The following is a 23691-nucleotide window of genomic DNA, read 5'->3' as shown; positions in this document are numbered from 1 at the left end:
ATCCTTAGTTTGCCCAAATTCCCAACAGGAAGGGGCACATTGCTCAGCAGTGTCTACCCCACCTGCCTTTCTCAGGGACTTTGTGGTCGGAACTCTCTTCCTACACTCCAAGATGCCAAGGTTTCATAAAAGGAAAATTTTTTCCTGAATCATCAGGATCCTCTCGTTGGTGGCGCCTTGTAAGAGGTGTTCTTCTACTCCGCACTTGTCCTCTTCTGTGCCCAATGCCTCCCTGGGATTCTGGACACGATTCCTTCTTCCTTCTCGGTTTCCTCCCTTCCTCCCTTCCTCCCTTCCTCCCTTCCTCCCTCTCTCCTTCCTTCCTTCTTTCCTTCCATCTTCCCTTCCTTCCTCCCTTCCTCCCTTCCTCCCTTCCTCTCTCCCTCTCTCCCCCGCTCCTTCCTTTCTTCATTCCTGGGATTCACATGCTCATTGGGATTTTCTCTGCCATCTGCCGTTGTGGGTGAGCGGGAGTGATGCCCCACCTTGCTGGCAAACAGGGCCCATCATGGCGCATTCGTGAGGAGAGGTCACGGTGACCACAGGAAGAATTTCATCTTCAGGCATCATCCCCCGTCTCACAGCTTGGATCAGTTGCATGCTTTGCTTTCCTGGCTTTTGTCAATCACAAACTTCGAGGGCTCTGTTTCTGGTAGAAGAGGGGGAGGCAGTGGAGGCCGGGAGAAAGGCACCCTGCATTCCACAAATATAAAAACGTAAAAATATCTCTCCTCAAGACAGAGTGATAAGAAACTGCAAAACCTGGCGGCAGAATTCCTTTTACGGAGGAAATGGTTTTTAGCACAGCAGCGTGATAAACCTTTTGGCCTGTGAAATGATAGCTGTCAGAGGTGGCTTGGGTGGGTCAAGGGAGCTGCAAGACATTTGAATACCTCTGAGCGAGGGTTTCAGAGAGCTGGTGGCAGGGAGATAGGGGACATCCAGGGAGAAAGAAGGGCCAAGAACCAAGGCAGGATGCTGGCACCTGGGGAGAAGGGGCCACTCATGGTGGGAACAGCTGAAGAGCTCTGAAGGGCAGGGATGTCTAAGGCTCTACTCTACATGATCTGCTAAACTGGCTGACAGTGTAAACACCTGCCCTAACTCCCAGAATCCTCAGCAAAGTCCACCATGTAAATGGTGTGGGTTGTAAATCAAGGAAAGGGGCTGCTTTTGCTCTCTGCTTCCTCTGTGAAGTTCTCTGCGTGCCATTTTCCTGGTCCTGAGAAAGAGGAGAAGGTCAGCACACTGATTTGTATCATGCCCCCCAGTGTCTCACGTCTGTGGTAATTCTTCCCATATTAATTTTTTTAATGTTTATTTATTTCTGAGAGAGACGGCATAAGCTGGGGAGCGGCAGAGAGAGGGGGGGGGGAACAGAAGATCCCAAGCAGGTTCCGAGATGACAGCAGTGAGCCCGATACAGGGCTCAAACCTGCAAACTGTGAGATTATGACCAGAGCCAAAGTTGGATGCTCAACTGACTGAGACAGGTGCCCCCCATTACTTTATTTTTAATTTTTTAGGTTTATTTATTTTAAGAGACAGAGACAGCATGAGTGGGGAGGGGCAGAGAGAGCAGGAGAGAGAGAACCTCAAGCAGGCTCTGCACTGCCAGCACAGAACCAGCTGTGGGGCTGGAACTCACGAAACCATGAGATCATGACCTGAACTGAAACCAAGAGTCAGAAGCTTAACTGACTGAACCACCCAGGTGCCCCATCCCCCTTTTAATTTTAAGATAAGAGCTTTGCCCTTAACAGGAGGAAAGCCTACCATTTCACGTTGCCATTATTTTTTATATCATTTGGTAAAGAAAGAGTTAAAGCTTCGTCGGTGAGTATAAAAATCAGTAAGTTTTATGATCTCATAGTCAGATCTACCAGAGAGCCCCAGGAAAGGGAGAAGGGCTTAGACGTTAGTGATGATTTTCCATCACAACAATCCAGTTAGATAGAAGTGGGAGGCGGGGCAGCGGCTTGGTTCAAAAGAATGAAAATGAGAAATGGATTTTGAGCTGAGTTTAATGAGGCTGCTGCAAAGGTTGGCTTTAGGTCTAGGCTAACTTGACATTTTAAGGAAAAAAAATATCTGGGAAGAGAATCAGCAGCAAAGTAGATGTTGGTAGTACTAGATTCTGGGGGGCGGGGGGGGGCACCACTAGGGAGATCAAAGACAGACTACAGAAAGTTAGGATGTTTGGTGGTCATTGGCCAGTAAATAACCAAAGAGGAGGAAACTACAACTAATCTGATTGTAAATTCCATGTGGAATGAATTAATGCTTCAAAGATCACTGGGGAGGGGTGTGGGCAGGATGGTGATAGGAAGGTTTGCCTCCAGGTTTGCCTATGGTGGCTCCAGAGAAAATCCTTACCCTTTGTAGGCAGGGGGAGCTGGTCTTGACTTCCTGAGACGGAGTCCTCTGGGAATGGGCTACGATTCCTTGAGGGCTCAGGAAAGTGACTCCTATTGCTTTTAATTCCTTTCCCTCTGGAATTTCTAGCAGCTGTGGAAGCAGGGACTGTGATAGGATAGCTTTGTTTTTAAAAATGAGATTTAGATTTAGCTTCAACTCCTGCTTATCAGGATTTTGAGCAATTCAATCTCAATCATGCATTTTGGAGGAGGGGAGGGAAGGAGGTGGGTGGGGAGGGTGACCACCTCCTAAGATCATTCAAGAGTTCTTAGGGTTGGAGATAAATGCTTTCCAGAAAATCTGAAGGGAGACCGTATTAGTTTCTTGTGACTGCTCTAACAAATTAACCCAAACTCGGTGGCTTCAGACAAAAGAAATGTAGTCTCTTACTGTCCGTGTGGCCAGAAGATGTAAAGCAAGGTTGTTGGCAGAGCCACATTCCCTCTGAAGCCTCTAGGGGAGAATCCTTCCTTGCTTTGTCCAGCTTCTGGTGACTGTGGTGTTCCTTGACGTTCTTTGACTTGTGATTGCATCGGTTCATCTCTCCCTCTGTCTTCACATCACCTTCTCTGTGACTTCTCTTCTCTGTGTTATTTTCTGTATCTCTTATGATGATATTTATGATGGTGATTAGTGCCCACCAAGATAATCCAGGCTTGTTGCCTCATCCCAAGATCCTTAACCACACCCTCAAAGATCCTTTTTCCAGTTGAGGTAACACTCAGAGTTTCTAGGGATTTGAGATGGGTATTTCCTGGGGAGCCACTATTCAGCCTGCCCCAAGGACCTTCTGGTTTTCAGTCTGCTTTTGCATAATTGAAATGCTACATTGCCCTGCGGCATATGGTTCTTACTAAAGCTGGGGCTCAGAGACCTCTCAAGGAGGCTCCCAAGCCTTGATGTTTGGCCATCTCAGGTCTCTTCAGGCAAGAAAATTCTACTCTATCCCCTACTCAGTCTCAAAGATCTTTCTGTGGACCCTAGACGAGTTATCGCAAGCCCAGTCTCCATCCTCCAGCCAGCTTACTCCCAAAAAAGAACAGATTGCCAAACAAATTGACTGTTGTCCAGCCACAGACACACAATCTAGAGGTTGTGGGGGTTACTGGGGTCAGCCAAGAAAGATGTGAGCTGGGAAGTGACAGTAAAGGTTGGGTTATGGAAAGGCTAAAAGACATAGCAATGATGTGTTGGCCTATGGGTCCTTGAAGGTGTGGAAAACAAGCCAGCATGGAGAGTAATTACTTACAACAGATGGATGGGAGCAATGGAAGGAAGTTCATAATGATCATAGTAATCAATAGTAATAATAACAGCACCCGGCAGGTGTGGGCTATTAATTATGACTGTACACTATGCTAAGCACTTTACAGGCAGGTACTTTGTTTGTCATCAAAACTTCCCATTTTACAGAAGAGAAAACTAAGACTCAGCAAGACTGGGTAATTTGGTCAAGGTCATCTAGTTAATAAGGCAGAACCAGGATGGCCATTTAGGTTTGTCTAGTTCCATACACTGTACTGGGCTAAGTATAAAGAAAACTGCTTTCCTGTGAAAGCCGTTGCTTTGTTTAGAACATATAGCTGAGCAAGCCAAGCACTTTCCTTACTGTTTGGATGGTTTCTGAGTGCCTAGGAAGCCCTGTAATGATGTGATATGGACACAACTCATTCACATTCTGCACCGAAGCTCTGAACTTACAGCTTTTCTGTCCAGAGTTCAAGCTCCTGTGGGCAAACAATCAAATCTCCCAACTCACTGAGGAAAGGAGAAGCTCACACATACAGAGCTTCTAGAAAATGCTACTGACTCTGTAAGCATCCCTTTCCCTATCAGTATGAGAGTCTAAAGGTCCTCTTATGGCAGAATAAAATAGTTGTGCTAAGACTAATACTTAGTCTTAATAAAGATGTAATAAAATGTGATAAAGAAATACATTTATTGGGAAATTACTCACCAGCATCCTAAGTTCTGGAACATATCAGAACATTTTGTGGTTTTGTCTCTGACCTGCTCCCGTAAAAGATCGTGTGGCAGACCTGAGCTTCGAGCTCCTACTTTACCTTTAGTTGTTAGAAAATGCTTTTATTACAGAGTAAAGGGAGGAGTGAGCCTTCACCAATCGCAATCAAGGCATTTCACTCTCTTACCGCAAGACCTACGGGGTCCTCACCACGTCCTACAAGGAAGGCCCTGGATGGTGCTCTTGGCCCCAGCGTCCACGGACCCTGTGTAAAACAGGACCTGCAAGCTGTCTCCCTCCTTTGCTCTGTTTTTCTTCAGGGCACTCCTCTCTTCTGAGCCTAGCACAGAGCCTGGCACATAGTGCTCAATACAATCTCGTTGACTAAATAAATGAAGGAAAGGATAATTAACATATATTCACTCTTCATGCTGAAGAGGATCCAGGTTGTGCTGGTGTTTTCTTCAGAGAAACACCAGCGTGGACTCATGCTCCACCAGAGAAGACAGAGAAATGGAGCAAGTACTGAGTTCTCCAGTCCCGGAGACGACTTTTGCTTAAGTGACCTAGAAAATTGAGATCAGACTCTGTTTTGACCCAAATAGAACAAGAACTGCTTCAAATTACTTCCTCATTTTGTCAGTGACAGCCACGCCCCAGTTTGCTGAGATAAATTAGATTTTATCCCAATGCTGTCATGGATCGCTGCCTAACTAATGATAAGTAAATGAAGTTTCCAATTTATCTCTTTTAAAAATGAGTCCAACTTACCAATTTTTTAAAACTTAAGACTATGATTTACATGCGGAGTTCTTCAGGTACTCCAAACAGATAACTGTTCATAGGCACCAAATTCTTTCAACAAAGAGCTTTTGTTTTAGGGCTTATATAATCCTATTTATACACTATATGCTTTGTCTAAGTATCAAAAGAGCTCCTGGTCTTTGCTTATTTGTTGTATATGTGATTTAAGGTCTGCCCCTTCCTTATTTGGATGATATTTTTCTGTTTTATTTAAAAAGAAGACGTTTGTCTTACGTCCTCACCTGAGTCACCTCCTTAGCAGCTATTTCTTTCTGCCTCATGCTCTATTCCTAAAAGAATAGACAACCATAAAATACAACATTCAAAAAATTAACCGGAGAGATCTTTTATGTTCATAGATAGGAAGACACTATTGTTAAGATGTCACTTCTTCTTCCTTGATTCCATGTAATTTTAATCAAAATCCCAGCGAGTCCTTTCATGGATCTAGACAAACTGATTCTATGGTTTATGTGAAAAGCTAAAAGACCCAGAACAACCGACACAATCCTGAAAAAGAAGACAAAGCTAGAAGGCTGCCTGTTGGACATCAAGACTTACTATAAAGCCACAGTCATTTGGACAGCATGATACTGCTGAAGGAACAGACTGTTGGATCAGTGGAACAGAATAGAGAGCCCAGTAATAGACCACACAAATGTTGTCAACTTATTGACATAGGAGCAAGGGCATTACAATGGAGAAAAGATATTTCAACAAATAGCACATGACCATATGCAAAAATACACACGTACACGCACACACACACACACACACACACACACACACACACAAAGCCTACCCATAGACTGTCCAGCTTCCATATAAATTAACTCAGAATACATCTTGGACTTGATACATAATGCAAAATGAAAAAAGTTCAAGAAGACAACATAGGAAAGAAATCGAGTGACCTTGGGTTTGGCGATGAGCTTTTAGATATGCCAAAAACGTGGGGTGCCTAGGTGGCTCTGTCAGTTAAGCGTCCGACTTCATCTCAGGTCATGATCTCACGGTCCGTGAGTTCGAGCCCTGCATCGGGGTCTGTGCTGACAGCTCAGAGCCTGGAGCCTGCTTCGGATTCTGTGTCTCCCTCTCTCTCTGCCCCTCCCTCACTCACGCTCTGTCTCCGTCTCTCTCAAAAATAAATAAAGATTTAAAAAAAAATCTTTAGATATGCCAAAAACGTGATCCGCAGAAGAAAAACGTTGGTAAATTGGGCTTTATTCAAATTAAAAAAAAAAAAAAAAAACTTTCCTATAAGAGATACTGTCAAGGGAATGAAAAGAGAAGACCCAGCCTGGGAGAAAATACTTGCAAAAATGACTTGTATCCAAAATATACAAAGAAATCTTAAAACTCAACAATAAGAAAACAAAGAACCCAAGTTACAAAAACAATGGGCAAAATATCTGGACACCTCACCGAAGAAGATTCACAGATGGCAAATAAGCATATGAAAAGCTGCTCAACATTATTCGTCATTAGGGAATTGCAAATTAAAACAAGATACTATTGCACACTTACTAAAATGGCCAAACTCCAAAAAGCTGACAATACCAAATACTGAAGTCTTTCTTAATGTGTATTTAGAATATATTGTTTCTCAGAATAATTGTGTATCCTTGCAAGAGAGGAACCAGAGAGGATATTTGCACCACAAAACTAACCAATAAGGTTACTCAAGAATAAGAGAGAATTTGGGGGCGCCTGGGTGGCGCAGTCGGTTAAGCGTCCGACTTCAGCCAGGTCACGATCTCGCAGTCCGTGAGTTCGAGCCCCACGTCAGGCTCTGGGCTGATGGCTCGGAGCCTGGAGCCTGTTTCCGATTCTGTGTCTCCCTCTCTCTCTGCCCCTCCCCCGTTCATGCTCTGTCTCTCTCTGTCCCCAAAATAAATAAAAAACGTTGAAAAAAAAAATTAAGAAAAAAAAAAGAATAAGAGAGAATTCTTACATCTCAGTAGGAAAAAGAAAGCAAACCAATATAGAACACTGGGCAAAAACCAGAATAATGTATTTTATCTAAGAAGAACCACATGTGGCCAATAGACACATAAAAAGATGGTAAGCCCCCAGGGGATTGTAAAGCCTGTGCACAAGTAGAACCCTATTTGATACCCATGTGATTATAAAAGTTAAGAAGTCTGACAATGCTAAGTATTAGTGATAACACGGTCATTGGGATCTCGCATATAATGCCAGTGGGAAAATAAAGGAGCGACCGCTTTGTGACATAATTTGGCATTATCGTGTCCATTTCAATGTTTTCACATTTGCAATTCCACTGTAGGTAAATATCCACCAGACCTTTGAGCGCTTGTGCATCAAGACGCACGTGTGAGACTGTTCATGGGAGTCTTGTTCTATACAGTAAAACAATGCAAACAACCGATGTCCTTCGACAAGAGAATAAATTGTGGTATGTATGCACACAACGGACTATCACAGCACAGCGAGAAATAGATTAGCTCCAGCCACGTGAGACAACTTGGATGAATGTTAACTACGCTTGTTAAGTAGCAAGCGAAATCAAACAATGTATTGGTGGACAGACATATAGATGGGGTAAAGCACAAAAAAGGAAAAAGGCTAAGAATGATCAACACAAAACCCAAGGTGTTAACTTGCTGCAGGAAGCAAGCGGGGAAGTGGCATAGTAGATGAGCATATGGGTGCGTGCGTGTCATTGGGAAATTTTTAAGTCTTTGGTGAGGTTGGCTTGGCAGTTTGTTATATAAGAAAAATAAATCTGAAAGCAAGAGGGGTTATGTAAGGACCAGTGATGATCATGCATCAGGAGCCAAGGAAGACACTCGGTACAGGGCCATGCACTTAAGGAGCAAAACTGAACAAAACAGAAAGCTCGCTGATAACTTGTGTGATAACAAAGAATGTCCAGCCTACTCGTGGGCATAAGAGCTGCACTTGGGGACAGCCGAGGGGTAGGTGACAGTATCCCAGGGGGAAGCCTTTCTCCTCCTCACAGGGTCTCTCTGAGCCCCAGGATCCCCTCATCTACCCCCGCCGGGCCCAGTTCTCTGTCCTAGCCTCCCCGTGTCCGCCGGTCGGTACACCTGCTGGCCCGTTGTCCCCGTGCCCACGGTTCTCCTCATCACATATTTGTCATGTTTTCATTCTGTTTCCACTCCCAGATTTATATGATTTTGCTTTTGCCTCCGACGTGTACTAATTATTGTAATTTGAAGAGTGAACCACAACAAAGCAAAGTGGTGGAGGCAGAGGACGAGGAATAGGACATGGCAGCCGAAGTGTGCTGAACCCCCTGCGTCACCCCATGCATCTCGCCTTTGCGCCTTGAAGAGAATAATAACCGGTGCTTTGGGGCGCCTGGGTGGCTCAGTCGGTTAAGCGTCCCACTTCAGCTCAGGTCACGATCTCATGGTTGGTGGGTTTGAGCCCCGCGTCGGGCTCTCTGCTGACAGTTCAGAGCCTGGAGCCTGCTTCGGATTCTGTGTCTCTCTCTCTCTGCCCGCACCCCCCTCCCCCCGCCACTTGTGCTTGCGGGCTCTCTCTCTCAAAAGTAAATAAACATCAACAAAGAGAGAGACAGAGTAACTGTTGTTGGTAGCAAATCGCACAAAACAAGGAATCTGGACATGGGCGTTTCCAGATGGTGTTGATGCACTGGTTCAACCAAGTCAGGACCCTGGATCAGCACCCGAGTTGCTCTTGGCTTTCCCTTGCCGGGTGCCAGAGGGCAGCAGTAATGCCCAGCACCGTTGGGTCGAGTGGCGACATCAAGCAGAAAGGAGGAGGGCTCCTCCTCACATGGCTTCCTCCTCATGTCAGGGAGGGCTGTCTTTCCCACCACCCCTCACTGCACCGTGTTCCTGCAGGTGTCATGCTTCTGAACCAGATCACATGCTTACTTCAAAGTAGCAAAGAGGGGATAGGATTTCCATGATTCCTGTGGTTCAGTCGTGATCCCCTTGTGCCGAGCACAGAGCCACCCTCCACCTGCACACAACTGGGGTTCGGGGAGGAAGGACTGAGGAGGACATGGCAGTCAAGAAGGTAAACAAGGGTGCCTGTCCCCCTATCGGTCTCTTGTGTACTTCAGAGTTGGTACCGCAGGGGTGACAACAACGCTGTACGTCCACTAACACTTCTCAGTTTGCAGAGTGTTAGCGTACATTGTTTCACTGATTCTCACCATGAGCGGGAGAGATAGGAGAGCCGTTCTTCTTTGTCTTTCACAGAGAGGGGGACTGAGGATCGTAGGTGGTGAGTGATTCACCCATGATCTTGCAGCTTCTGGAAATAGAACGAGGGTTTCCGACACTGGCATCCAGCGTCTTCCACTGTCTTCTCCATGGGCACGTGGCAGGGTAACTGACAACCCACGGATGTGGCTGGACTGTGAGTTCCCTATGAATTTCCTCTAGGAGCCACTGATGCCCCACTTGTGCCCAGCAGATGTCGCGTGATGGGTGCTGGTTTGGGGACAGGCAGTTGCGGAGAAGGAGTGGGTGAGGAAACAGCATTTTTACACAGACACATCTTGTGCAAAGTAAGCGATGCCAGAGCAGAGGATGAGGTCCCGCAACAGAGGAGCAGATGTGTGAAGGCTGTGTTCAGCCCACGTGGTAGGCAAGAGCTCCAAAAAGCGTCCCTGCAGTCCAACTTGCTGTCAGCATCAGCATCAGCGCCTAGCCTCCTCTTAGTGATTTAAACCAAGAAAGATAGAGGCGATGGCTTTCAGGAAGCACTTGGGAACATGCACAGAGGACAAGAAAAGCATCCGGTTACTCTGAAGCCGAGGACCCAAGGCCATGAGATCCCACAGGTGCTCCTAGCTCCGCCCCTAGGAATCAGCCAGAAGCTTCTCCAGTGACGCGTGCTCAGGACAGGCAGGGGACTGTCTTCCCTGGAAGAGTAATTTGGAAATACATGTCAAGAGGTATAAGAATGTTAAGACCATTTAAACCACGGACAGCCCTCTTGAGACATCATATTAAGGAAATAGCTAAAGGGGAGGAAAGTGGAGGCTGGAGGGGTGGAAAGTGGATACCTATTTTGTTATACATACAGTTTTTCTACATATGTTAGAGAAAAGTTGGAAGCAAACACTCAACGGCAGGAAATAACCATATGATCTACTCAGTGGTATCCAGGCAGCTGTTAAAAAGCATAATTGTAAAATTTAGGTTTATTCAAGAAAAATATTTATTGAATGCTTGCAATATGCCAGACCCTGAAACAGTGAACCAAGCACACTGGGTCCCCTGCTTCTGCTAGTTTCTGCTGTGGTGTGCGTGGCACAGAAGGGCAGATAAAGCAAGAAAAAGAATTGAAGGCTCGGAATTCAGGGAAAAATACAGAAAAGAAAGATCGTAAGTACAACATGGTCCTTTCTATGCAATGTATGTTCCAAGTCTGTGAACAAAGACCGGGAGGAAACAAGGAAAAAAAATACATGGCCGATAGAATGATGTGATTATGAACAAGTTATTTCCTGTATTGTTCCAATGCTTTCAATGCAACACTACAAAAAAAAATCTAAATGGGAACACAAATTATCTGATATTTTTAGCATTCACTCTGGTGTTTCAGAAGAAATGTGTTTATCCAATTGTGTAGAAGTCAAAGAGAAACTATAATAAAAACATATTTGAGGAAGGAAGGAAAGAAAGAAAAAGAGGAGGAAGGAGGAGAAGGAGGGGAAGAGAGAAGAGTAGAGGCAGCGTTTGTGTTTGTGTCTGGTTTTAAAAAGACCCTCTTTCGTTCGTACTTGTCTCTAGGTCCCAGGCCCATGAGAATCAGGCAAAAGATCTAAAATGCCCTTCTGACCTAAATTCTGATTTGCTTGGGCAAATCAGAACCTTCATACTCTTACCACCACAGTGGACCAGCGAAATCCAGTAAAGGCACGTTCTCTGAACAACTGCAAAACCAGCAAGCATTTGGTGGCCACCTGTAGCCAGCTTTGGTCACAACCTTGAAATTGCAAGTCTAATTATAAATATGGAAACTGTGTTTTCATGCATGTTGCCTGCGTCCCAGCCGCCCAGCCCTCTAGACACAGATGGCTTCAGGTATCGAAGGGCTATAATGTGTTTCTTTAAAATATCTTCCCCCCCTCCCCTTCTTGTTTTCTAGATCCAGCCATCATCTGTTTCAGGTTTCAGGCATTTGGGGTCATGAAGTAATCCACAGCACTTTGGGTAAAGAAGCCCTTTTTGGCTGCTCTGTTTTTACCATCTGCTCCTTCTATTCCGGCTGCTTGGAATCCCACCTGCTGCTTCACTTGCCGTGTCATTTGTCTTCAGGTCCTGCCCCGGGCTCTTCTGTGCCATTGCCCTGCGCTGCAGAACAGATGCTGTCTTGGAGCAGGCTGCATTTTTGTGAGCTGCAAGATGGTCCTTGCAGGTGTCTGGTGCATGAATTTTCAGCTTGCCAAATGCTTTGAGATAGGAAGCTAAAAATACACGTGTGTGTGTGTGTGTGTGTGTGTGTGTGTGATTCTTCTTTGTGATTATGAGCAGCAAGGAAAAAGTGACAAGAGGATAAAGGCTGTGGATGGCTGCATTGTCATCATCATCATCGTCATCAAATAATATTTAGTAAGCTTCTTCTATGTGGCTGATGTTAAGGGCAACTGTTGTCATTGTTGGACAAACGCTGTCACTCACTGGCATCCCAGTTGACACACTGCAACAAGAATCACTGAGAAAGAAAGGGAGGGAATCTTCTACTAGATTTACCAAATCAATAACAAGTGAACAAGTGTCCGCTCTCACAGCTGGGAGACCACTACAAAAAAAAGGCTGAGCAGATTTCCAACAGGAGAGGCTAAGGAGCAGATTTTTCGGGACATTGTGTTTCGATTGCTTCCTCTCTCTCACTTCTTAAAGAGCATTGGAGGTTGTTTTGCAAAGGTGAGTGATATTTTTGGTGGAGAGACAGTGGCAGTAAAGGAGGCAGGGATCCTTAGGTACGGAATTGGCTCTTCCACCGGGAGAATTTCCTTGGAAAAATTAATTTAGCCCCATGTGGAGAATTTAAAATTTCTTCGTCTAAAAATTGAGAAGGTTGGACGGGGTGGTGCCCTGCTTGTTTTAACACGGACATGCCACGTCAATTTATGGAATTTGAGAGAGCCTTTTGGTCTAACGCTAGCTCTCGGGCTGGAATATTCATGCACGGTGCTCTATTCCGCAGTGGAGTGTCATATATTGTGAGACTCTGGCTTTGTTCTTCTGGGAAGTCAAGAGCAGTGAATAGTATTGTGTTGTCCCAGCACTAAGCTTTCTCAGTCTTTGATCACAGAGAGGACTCTGGATCCTACTCGTACTCCTTGCAAAGAACTATTCCTTCTGAATTGCTGCAGATCTCATAATTTTCCAATAGCCTGTTAGTAGGTATGATTTCTGTGGCAACACATTATACGGTCGGCACCCCTTTTTGTCCACGGAGCTCTCCCATCCTGTGGCTTTTCTGATGCTTTTTCCGCAGAAGCAGACATTTCTCAAACTTCTGCCCTTGCCTTCTTTCCTCCTTTCCTCATTGTCTCTGTAAGTGAGATTATCCACTCTTGCAACTTCAGCTGCTATCTTTGTGTATTTCTTCCCCAGAACCCATCTGTACCTCTGACCACTTTCTGGAATTCTCAGTATCTAACTGCCTGCTAACCATTTCACCCAGAGGTCCTGCCCATGCATTGAGTTCAACATATTTGAAATGGACCTCATCAAGTCCTCAAATCGGTCCTGGTTCCTAACCAGTGTTCCCCAGGTATTGTGTCCAAATTCCAAAGGCATCTGTCAATTACCCTTGGTGCCTACCTTCCCCTCAGGCCCCACAACCAATTTGGCCTCTGTAGTGTCTTGGCAAGCCTCTAACCTTCTGGACTTTCTGCATACTCACTTAGCTGTATATCTGCAGCTCTCATCCTTCAGTATCAGTATTGTAACATCCTTCAAGTTTATGGAGAAAGTGTTGCCTATACTGCCTTTATCAACCTCTTCCTCCTGTCAGTTTATTAATTGAAATATCATTCACACACCATAACATTCATCTGTTTAAAGTATACAGTTCAGTGCTTTTTAGTACATTCACAAGGTTGTACAACCATCACCCTTATCTAATTTCAGAACATTTTCATCAACCCGACAAGAAACCATGAACCCTCCAGCAGTTACTACCTTCTTTCCTTTTCCCAGCTTTTGGCAAACACTCATCTACTTTCTGTGTCTATGGATTTACCCATCCTGGACATTTCATATAAATGCATGGATACAATATGTGGTCCCTGTGAGTGGCTTCTTTTACTTAACATAATGTCATCAAGGTTCATCCATGTTGTAGCATGCATTGGGACTTCATTTCTATTTTATAGGTGAATAATAACTCCATTGCGTGGATATACCATATCGTGTTTATCCTTCTGTTCATTGAGGGACATTTGGGTTGTTTCCATCTTTTGAATATTCTGAATAATGCTGCTATAAATATTTGTCTGAACACTTGTTTTCAACTCTCTTGGCTCTCTTGGATATATACCTAGAATAGGAGTAGAATTGCTGAGCCTACATTCGACTTTTTGAGAAACTTCCACCTGTTTACCAAACCGGCTGTACCATTTTACATTCTCACCGTCGATGATGAGGGTTCTAATTTCTCTACATTCTGCCAATACTTGTTAATGTCTTTTTCGTTCTAGCCATCCCAGTGGATGTGCATTGGTATCTTATTGGGGTTTTGATTTGCTTTTCCCTAATGACTAACGATGTTGAGTATGTTTTCATAGGATCATTGGCTTTTTAGGTATCTTCTTTGGGATAATGTCTAATCAAATTGCCCATTTTTTCCATTAACTATTTTTTAAGTACAATGTTTATCTTATATTTTTGTTGGTTTTTCTTTTTTCATTGATACATAACTGACATTTAACATTATATTAACTTCAAAGGTACAATGTAATGATTTTGGTGTTTGTATATATAATGAAATGATCACTGCAATAAATTTAGTTAGCTCCATTACTGCACATAGTTACATTTTTTTCTTATGATGAGAATTTTTACGATCTGTCTTAGCAGCCTTCAGATATGCAGCACATTATTAACTATGGTCACCATGCAGTACATTATATACCCACATACATATGTTACATACATACCAGTATTTACACCTGTTTTATTCTGGATCATTTTTAAAAATATAAATTCAGGTTTGATGATTTTTCTCCCTCTGCTGTATCCAATAGCCCATCAAAAAAATTCTTCGTATCTGTTATTATGCTTTCCATTTCTGGCATTTCTATTTGACGTTTTAAAAATAGGGGCGCCTGGGTGGCTCAGTCGGTTAAGTGTCCGACTTCTGCTCAGGTCATGATCTCACAGCTTGTGAGTTCAAGCCCCGCGTCAGGCTCTGTGCTGACAGCTCAGAGCCTGGAGCCTGCTTTGGATTCTGTGTCTCCCTCTCTCTCTGCTCCTCCCTTGCTCACACTCTGTCTCTCTCTCTCAACAAACAAACAAACATTGAAAATAGTTTCTGTCTCTCTTCTTACATTAAGTTCATGCACTGGTCCGTCTTTTTTTTATTAGATCCTTTAACATTTACATCACAGTTATTTTCAAGTCCCTGTTCCTTTTATAACATCTGGATCATCTCTGAATCTGATTCTATTTATTACTTTGTCTCTTGACCATGGGTTGTGTTTTCTTTGCTTTTCTATGTGTCTTGTAATTTGTTATTGAATGATGGGCATCATTTATAGAACAGTAGAGACTTGGGTAAGCAGTATTTACATCTGGAAATACAAACTCTAGTTCATTTGTTAGGGTGTGTGTGTGGGGGTGGGGTGGGAATGAGTCAATCTAGTTGAGCAAGATTTGAGTTTCCTTGCTGTTTGTTACCCTCAGTGTACCAGGGCTCCATATTCCTTCAGGGTTGGGCTGCCAGAGGGTTTTCCTCAGTGTTCTCATTCCACTTTCAGCCTTCAGTTATCTTTGCACATCTAAGCAAATGTGGATTCTCTCTCCACATTCATTCCTCTTCTCCATTGGTAAACTGTTACTGTTGATTACTCGGTACTGAATTTATTAGGAAGGGATAGAGAGGTTCTCATGGTCCTATTGGTCCAACTTCAGTTTTAGGCTTAAGGTTTTTGCTTCTTGTGAGAAGAACGTCTGGGGAAGCAGATGATGTTTTGTGACTGGCCGCTAAAGGCAGCATTCACCTGCCACACACCTGTGTCAATGAGAAGAGCTCTCTCAGGTCCCCTGCCCTGCCACCTTCAGTCTTTCTGGTGAGTACCATGTGTAGGTTCATGGAAAAGTCTTGGGATGAGTGCAAATTTTCTGTGTGTCTGGGGCTCCCAGTTCTAAACTGATGGACTAGCCACATGTGGCCTTAAGGAATTTGTTCACTTTTTAGCTGATTTCTATTTCTCCTCCTCCTCCTCCTCCTCCTCCTCCTCCTCCGCCTCCACCTCCTCCTTCCCCTTCCCCTCCCTCTCTTCCCCCCCCCTTCTCCTTTTTCTACTTTTTAAGTAAGCTCCACCCCAGCATGGGGCTTAAAGTCATGACCCTGAGATCAAAAGTTGGATGCTCTATTGACTGAGCCAGCTGGGCTCCCCTTAGCTGATTTCTTACCCACTTCTATCACAGCCTCTTTTTTGACCCACGTTCCTCCAGTGGTGAAAGAGTTACTATGTCCCAGTATTCTTGGAGGGGCTTGCCACTCTTTGGAATTCAGCTCCTTTGGTTGCCTTGAAACTGCGGCTCTCTGTTGGGTTCAAGACAAGTTAGGATTTTGTAGACTATCCTGCTTTTTCTCATTGTTGGGATCAGAGCAACATTCTCCTGGAGCTTTGCACAACATAGATAAGGAAAGGACTCCCAGACTCGTCTCCTTTTGTCCTCCCCTCTTTGTGTCTCTTTGCCTCTTCTCCTCTAAGCCTTACGCAAGCACAACATTCTGTGCTGCTGATACAATGCCACGCCATTTCCTCTGCCAAGGATATCTTGTCCTATCATTACCTTTTGCTTTTATTATTTATTTATTGTTGTTTTATTCAATTTTTAAATTAAAAACAAATATTTTAAAAGGCTTGCTACTGAAGGCAGACACTCCTTGCTCCTTCTCTCTCCTCTGAGCCCCCTTTCTCAGAAAGAAACACTTTAAACAACACTGCCGGCTGGTTATTTCTGGATTTTTTTAGTTTTAGACAACATCAATTTATATTCCTCTTCCACCCTTCCCGCCTCACCCCCACCCCAAACATCCACCTAGTTGGTCCTCCTACTCCAACTTCCAAAAATATTTGCCTATATAATAATTTTGGTGAGATCAATATTTAGAGTTTACTTTAATATGACCTTTGAAATGGTATTCCAAACTGAGCCATGGAGTAAACTATAATTATTTTAACTTTCCTGAAAAATCTGCGTCCTCTAGAGTAATGAATTGTCTTGATTGCTTATTTGCTTAGTTTGTGTACTAATCTGGTACTGGTCATTAATTCAACCCCAGGCTCTGTGTTTATGTCTCCGTTTTCTTCTCCATACATTTAGATGCAGCCAGGTATTTTATCAATTTCATATTCTTTCTCATGTGGTTCAGCCTGACCCGACTGGCTGTGTTCTGTGCTTGGTGCCTCATTGATCTTGCTTGAGTCTTGCTTCTCTATCAGTCAACCTCTTGAATTCCGTTTCCTCTGCCATTTTTTTTTTTTTTCTCTTTTGGTTTATTTCATTGTTTTGATGGAGAATATACTCAGATTGCTTCCTCGGGTAATTATAGTTTCTAAGGTTTTTGTCATGTAAATTAAAGGTAGTAAAGCTACCTTTGAAAAAACTACCTTTACCTTGTCAGAGTGATCATTTGATTGGATGTAGTGCTCTACCTTGACGATAAGGCTCCTTTCAAAAGCTTAAAACATTGTGACATTAGTTTCTGGTGCCATTTTGATCTCTGCTTCATTGTTTGTCTTTGGTATTCCGAAATTTTATGACATTATCCTGGGCACTTCTCGGGCCCTTTCAAATGGAAATTCACGTCATTTGGTTGTAAGAAATTATATTCTTTCATTAACAATTTCTTCCCTTTTCTCTCTTCCTCTCTGACTTACCCTTTGGGTGTTAGACCTCCTAAATTGGTACTTCAAATTTCTTATCATTTCTCTCTTGTAATGCATCTCTCTTTCTTTCTGTTTCATTTTCTGAGAAAATGCTTCAATTTTATTTTTCATTGCTTCTGCTTAATTTCTCATTTTTGCTCTTATGTTTTTAATTTCCAAGAGTTTTTTTTAATTCTCTGTATATTCCTTTTTGAAAAAGCATCTTGTTTTTGGTTAGTGGAGTAAAATCCTCTTTCTGATAAAGAAATATTTTTGAATTTTCTTCTTACATAGACTTTGTTTCCTCCAAGTTCTTTTTTTTACTATTTAAAAATTTTTTTTGGATTCTTGCACCTATTTTAGAACTTTTCTTAAATGTCTGGTGATGCTTAGTTGTCTGTTCATATTTCAGAGTGGGATGTTAAGAAGACTATTGGAAGCTCTGAGTTTGTTGATGGGGCATGAGGAATTTTGGGATTCGCTGCAGGGAATGTAGCTGGCTGCTGCATTGGAAAACTCTGCCAGTAGGCGTTAATTCTTTCAGAGCCGTCCAGATTCCCCAAAGGTCTTCCAATCTCCCACCTCCCGGCATGCTGGGAGCCGATTTGGGGAAGAAGGCTGGGGATTTCAGCATCTGTAAATAGATGTTCACTTAATCCCCTTGCTTTCAGTATGGCACTTCATCCCCAGCTGGGCATGCCATCACTAAAGTAGGGACCCTTTTCAGAATAAGCCCTTAGTCTTTCATTGGTCTGGGAAGGGCCATCCACTCATTTGTATGGAGGCAGTTGGTGGAGTAGGTCTCGGGCTCTCCTTTGTAAACAGTTTAGCACCATTTTACTTGGTCTTGCTTCTCTATCAGTCAGCCTGTTGTAATCCCTGTGATCCCATGCCGATCTTTTTCTTTTTTTGATTTATTTCATTGTTTTGATGGTGAATATACTCAAATGATATTTACACTGTCCCTACACACACACACACACACACACACACGCACGCACGCACGCACACATGCACATCTTCCAGAGGTAACCTTTGCCACCCATTCGTCAGCCTCTGGCCATTCTCTGATGTAAACCAGATTGAGTTTTGGCTTTCTCCACTACTGGTTTAGGATTCAGCCTTCTTGGATCTTGCCAGCTCCCACTCTTCTCCCATCATCTTATTTTCTTGAGAATTGTTGCCTTCAAAAAAATTTCCTTTTGCTATCATTTTAGACGGAACAAGAGTAAATGTATAGGCTCAAGCTGCCATCTTTATGCAGAAGGCTCCAGCCACCTGTTTTTACTTGAGTAACGTCCATTAGGCCTCCCCTTGAGCCTTCTCTGGTTCTTCTCCTCCATGTCTTCCCTGCCATTCCAGGTCATGTGCTTCCATAATTCCTCCTATGTGCTTCCATGACATCACAGTGCTCTCTGCAGGTAGTTCCTTTATCCATCCATTCAGTAAATATTTACTGAGCACCTACTATGGGGCCCATGAGGGCGCTAGGGTTACAGCATTGAATTAAGTATGCAGCCTTCACGGAGCTTTCATTCTAGGGGGTGAACCAAACAACATGCAGGTGAACATACAAACGAACATGATAATTTCAAGTAACGGTAAGTATTATGAAGAAAATAAAACAGGGTACCAAATAGACGTGGGGTGGGAATGGTAGGACCCTTTTATAATGGGTCTAAGCTGTCTTTTCTGAGGTGGTTAATTCACTCTCAGTTTGAGTGCGTGCAAAGTAATCAGGGTCCTCATTTAGAGCCCAGAGGCCGATGGATAGTTGAGAGAAGGGTTTGAAGATCCAGAGGAATGTTTTGACCACAGACTATAATTCCCCAAGGCCCCTGGTGGGGGAGGTGGGGAGGGGGGTTGGGTAGGTGAGAAGGGCAGAGGACCAGCAGTGCAGAAGCAGGAGTCAGGTGATGCTGAGAGGAAGGTTTGAGCTGCTTGTGGTGGCTGAGGCGAGCAGGGGGGAAGGGCCCGATGGGGTAGTTCTGCTGACATTTTTAAACGGAAGGTGAGGCAGACATCCACGCTAGAGCCCAGTGTATTTGGCCATGGTTTGTATTGGGATCACCAGCCTCCACTGGAGTCCTCAGGTGGGGACTCAAAAGCAAGCACGTGGGGCTGCACTATCTTCTTTGAGGGGTTCTCATGAATGTGTGTGGGAGCAAAGGTGGGCCCCCATTATTCATTATGATTGGTGATGGTGATAAGGCCTTTGGGAGGCAGAGGTTTGGGGAAGAATATTCTGAAAATTGCAGATTGTGAGAAAGCATCTGTGACCCTTTGGTGTCCTTCTCTCCTCTGTGACTGTCTTTCTGGCCTGGTCGGTCACACTAGTTAGATGATCTCTTGCCCAACATCCTTGAATGGAGACACACAGGGCTGTCAGTGTGAGGAACACCTGGCCAGCCTCTCCTGTGGACGTCACCCTGCTCTGTCCTTTGTCCTCTCCCCTGCCCCTTGCTGACAGGACTGTGCTCACGAGTTTTGGCAAAGCTGGCAGACAGAATAGCTTTGTGTCATGCTGCTGTTGAGATGGCTTCTGTATAGGGTGGCCTTTTGTCTCCTTGGCTGTGGCCCTTTTGATAGGTCAGTGTCCTCATTTCCCCCATGAATTTGAGGGTCACTGACATTCTGTGTCACTCAGTGACTTCACATGCCACCAGAAGGGAAATGGGGTCAGGCACTCTATGTTTGCTCTGATGTCGGGGTTGCCCTTTTACCCCCAGAGCACTTTGTGGAAGGATGGACTTTTCTCCAGACTTGCAACGGAGGAAGAAAGGAGGGACACCCTACCAGTTAAATAAAAAGCCTCAAAAAGCTCCATAAATTCAACACCAAGAGTGAACCCTGATGTGAAAACTATGGGTTCTGGGCAATGATGATGCGTCAACGTAGGTTCGTTGATGGTGATGCATGTGCCGCTCTGGTGGGGGCCATTCATAATGGGGGAGGCCGCGCATGTGTCGGGGCAGGGGGTGTATGGGAACTCTCTGTACCTTCCTCTCTTTTTTTGGTGAACCCAAACTGCTCTCAAAAAATAAAGTCTTTAAAAAAAATAAAGCGCTGTGACTTCCCAAAGCAGGATTTTAAAAACATGGTTTAAATTATAGGACGAAATAAGGTTACCTGACCCATGTGCCTAGAAAATTCGACTGACTTCTAAAGAGCTTTGTTTTTATTACCTCATTTGCAAGCCAATTAGCCTGGGCAGGGTCCTGGATGTGCCTTGCTGCCCAGAATGCGTGGGGACTGTTGGTCTAGCGCAGGCTGAGGCTCACTGGCTGTGGTTTCCCCCCCAGGCTCTCCCCAGCCACCAGATGGACACTGTGCAGGCGTCCAGTTCTTATTATCTCTGTCGTTACCCCAAAGACAGAGGAAACCAGTGGGCCCAGGGGTCCAGGCAGGGTCAAGGCAGTGGGTGAGCCTGGGTACACTTCCTTCTCTCCATTCCCACTTGGGGGTTCTTTTTGAGAGCAAGGAGGTTGGGGTTTCTCTGCACCATGTCACCTCTTGGCCTGTCTCCCCATTACTTTGTGAGGCCAGTGGGATTCCTGATTGTGACTTGTGTCGGCAAAGCCTGTTCAGAGAGATGAGTCTGAACCAAGACTCTGCTTACCAACTTGCTGTGTTAGTGGCTAAGTCACCAGAATTCTGGGCATCCGTTTTCCTCTCTGTACAGTTGGGGGAACTTTCAGAGCCTTACACTCCAAATATTCTGTAGTTCTAATGGTTTTCTGGATGTCCATAGGTGATGCACGCTTCTTTTTGCCCTTTACTGGCAGGAGCTGAGGCTTTTATTGATTTGGTTTGGTCTGAGGAGAAAGGAACCCCAGGCACTCATATTCTCCTCATTAATTTTTCATGTTTCACAGGCAGCTCTTACTCCTCCCACCAGGAAAGGCTGAGCAGTGGATCAGCAGTAGCTTTTGAGCATCAGCTATAAGCTGAGCTCCCTCACCTAATGGTCACCGAGTCCCAGTGGGTGACTGGGGGTGGAGGCACAATGCTTCCCTTCTGTCTTCTCGGAGGTAGCGTGGCTGAGAGAAACTGGGGAAGGAGAACAGAGAGACAGGGGAGAGGCAGGGCGGGGTGGGTGGGGGAAGAGAGGGCAGAGGGGTGGCTTGAATAATTGAATGGCAGTTGCCCTCCCCACAACGAAGCCGCACCTGCCCTCCCTGGGCCCAGAGGATGGTGGTCATTTCCCAGCCAGTGCGGGGCTGGAGCCCAGGGTGGTCCAGTGGCTCTCTCCAAGTAAGAAACGGCAGCATTGCAACTTGAATTCCTACTGGTTTCTTCCCTGGAGCAGAGCTGGCTTCTGTCACCAGGGTACGTTTTGACCTTTCCAAATCATCACTGAAGATAGTACTGTGTGTGACTGTTTGCTACCGGAGGACTCTTTTTCTCTTATCAGGGAAGTTCTGTGCGTCATGTTCCACAGGGCTATGGAGACCTGGTTGGCCTGGGGCACGCAGACATGGGTGACCACCGTGCCCTCTGCACACTTTGTTAAAGCACACATCACAGTATCGGGAATTGCTTGTGTTGAATTCCTTCCCCCTGGATTCTGAATGCTCCGAAGAGAGGTCTTCCTTACTTGTCTGGTTCCTGGGATCTCATCCAGAGCCAGGCACACAGGAAGTGCCCATCAAATAGTTGTCCAGTGGGTGGGAAATAAATATGACCCTGGCTCATATCTTCCCCTGGGGGTCCTGAGCTCTGGCATTTGGACTGAATGGTTACGGTTTATGGAAGCAGATTCTGTAGACCGGCATCAGGGAATAAAGGGGGTCAGCCGAATTAAAGCCTTTCAGTGTATTAAATGCCCTGGCTTCATTTCCAGGCTTTTTGATGTAGCTGGGAAAATCCACACTGAAATTCAAAATGATCTCCTTGGAGATCATCTAATGCAATTCCCTCATTTTCTTAAACAAGGAGATTCAGAGAAAATAAATTTATCAAGTTCCCCATTGGTAAGCGCCCCTGCTAACTGCCTATTAGAAATCCTGCTTTGCAGTCCTATATTTTGACCAAATTATCTCGACTCCCTGTTTATTCACTTCTTCTAAGAATAGAAATGGCATGGAATTTAAAGAACAGAAATTGGAAAACTAGCATAGTAAATGCATGGTAAGGAGAATATTTAGGTGGCTTGCTTCAGAATGCAGATACTTATCTTTGTCTTGTTCATTGGCTGTCCACGAAGGACTTATTTATAGATGTATTTTCTGGAAAGGACAAAGGAGACCAAAGTCTATATTTTCATATCTCTTCCTTTCTTTCTCTTATGCTTAAGGTTTCCTGGGGGAGTTTTTTGTTTGTTTGCTTCGTTAAGTTTGCTATGTCTATTTTGAAACATAGAAAGTAAGCTAAGCCTCTCTCTCTTTTCTCCATTCTTGCCCAGGCTGTGTCTCTGTTCCCAGGTGAAGACTGGCTCTTGAGCTACATTCTTGGTGGCCTTCCCTTCTTCCTCTGATCACCAGTGAGGACACTGAGGAGGAAGAAGAGGAGAGCGAAGATGAGGAGGAGGAAAAAGAAGAGAAAGACAAGAAAATCAAGCACGGTCCAAGTCAGGAAATGAGCCAGCCAGGCTGCCATTGACATTGTGGTGAACGCGGGTGAAACCCTCTGGAGGTATGCAATGACAGCTGCCTACTATGGGGGCCTTAAAGTTAATAATCCTGGAACAAAGGACCGTGGCCTACCTTCTACAGATACCCACCAACTTGACCTCCTTTTTCTCCTTCTGTGAAGGACTGCGGGAAACTTCATCATGGCCCTGCGTCTGGGGACAGCACCCTCAAAGGAACTGCCGAACTTCAGAATCCAGGAGAACTTGACAGATAAGCTCTCCAGGGGGTTTGGGGATCTGACTCCACCATGATTTCTCAGGACAGTATTAAAGCGGATACTTACTGAATCCTTTCCCTTATTAACCCTTCCTTTAATCCTCACGATATCCCCACTTCACAAATGAGGAAACTGAGGCAAAGTCCCCACAGCTGGCAAATCTGATGTGGCTCTACCACAGCCATTTGCTAGGGTGCATGCCTGGCCCCCCATGGTAAGAGGGTTAGTTCTAGTGGCTGCTGTCTGGCGGACCCCAAACCCCCTTTCTCTCCCTCATTGGCTAGCCCTGGCCTGCTCCCTAGTGCCTGTCATGATTCCCTCTCAAATCCTTGCTCTTTCCTCCAGCCACATAGTTTCAGCAACCTGGGGCTATGGGTAGCAGGTTGGAACAGTTTCCTTCAGGAAGGGACTGAGGTTCCTTAACTCCGCTTAGCAGTTGTGCGGTGTTGGTCTTGATCTTTTGACACCCATGCTATCCCCTCAGAATGCCTGGGCCCGTATAATGTATCTCTCAGCGAGGCCCCGAAGACATTCTCTCACCAAAGCAAGCGCTGGGGCTGGCCCAGCCTTG

The 23691-nt window shown here is 44.8% G+C and overlaps 1 long non-coding RNA gene across 1 annotated transcript; it reads left to right on the top strand.

Moving 5' to 3' along the window:
- The first annotated feature begins 21857 nt into the window (after positions 1 to 21857).
- Positions 21858 to 23241, top strand: LOC125933235 (uncharacterized). The gene is made up of 3 exons (XR_007460898.1): positions 21858 to 22243; positions 22675 to 22904; positions 23025 to 23241. It is a non-coding gene; the product is annotated as an uncharacterized LOC125933235 (long non-coding RNA).
- Positions 23242 to 23691: the final 450 nt, after the last annotated feature.

The sequence above is a fragment of the Panthera uncia genome, chromosome D2 (genome assembly GCF_023721935.1).
Source record: "Panthera uncia isolate 11264 chromosome D2, Puncia_PCG_1.0, whole genome shotgun sequence".
NCBI classification, from domain to species: domain Eukaryota; kingdom Metazoa; phylum Chordata; class Mammalia; order Carnivora; family Felidae; genus Panthera; species Panthera uncia.
This window is presented reverse-complemented; position numbering and strand designations above follow the sequence as displayed.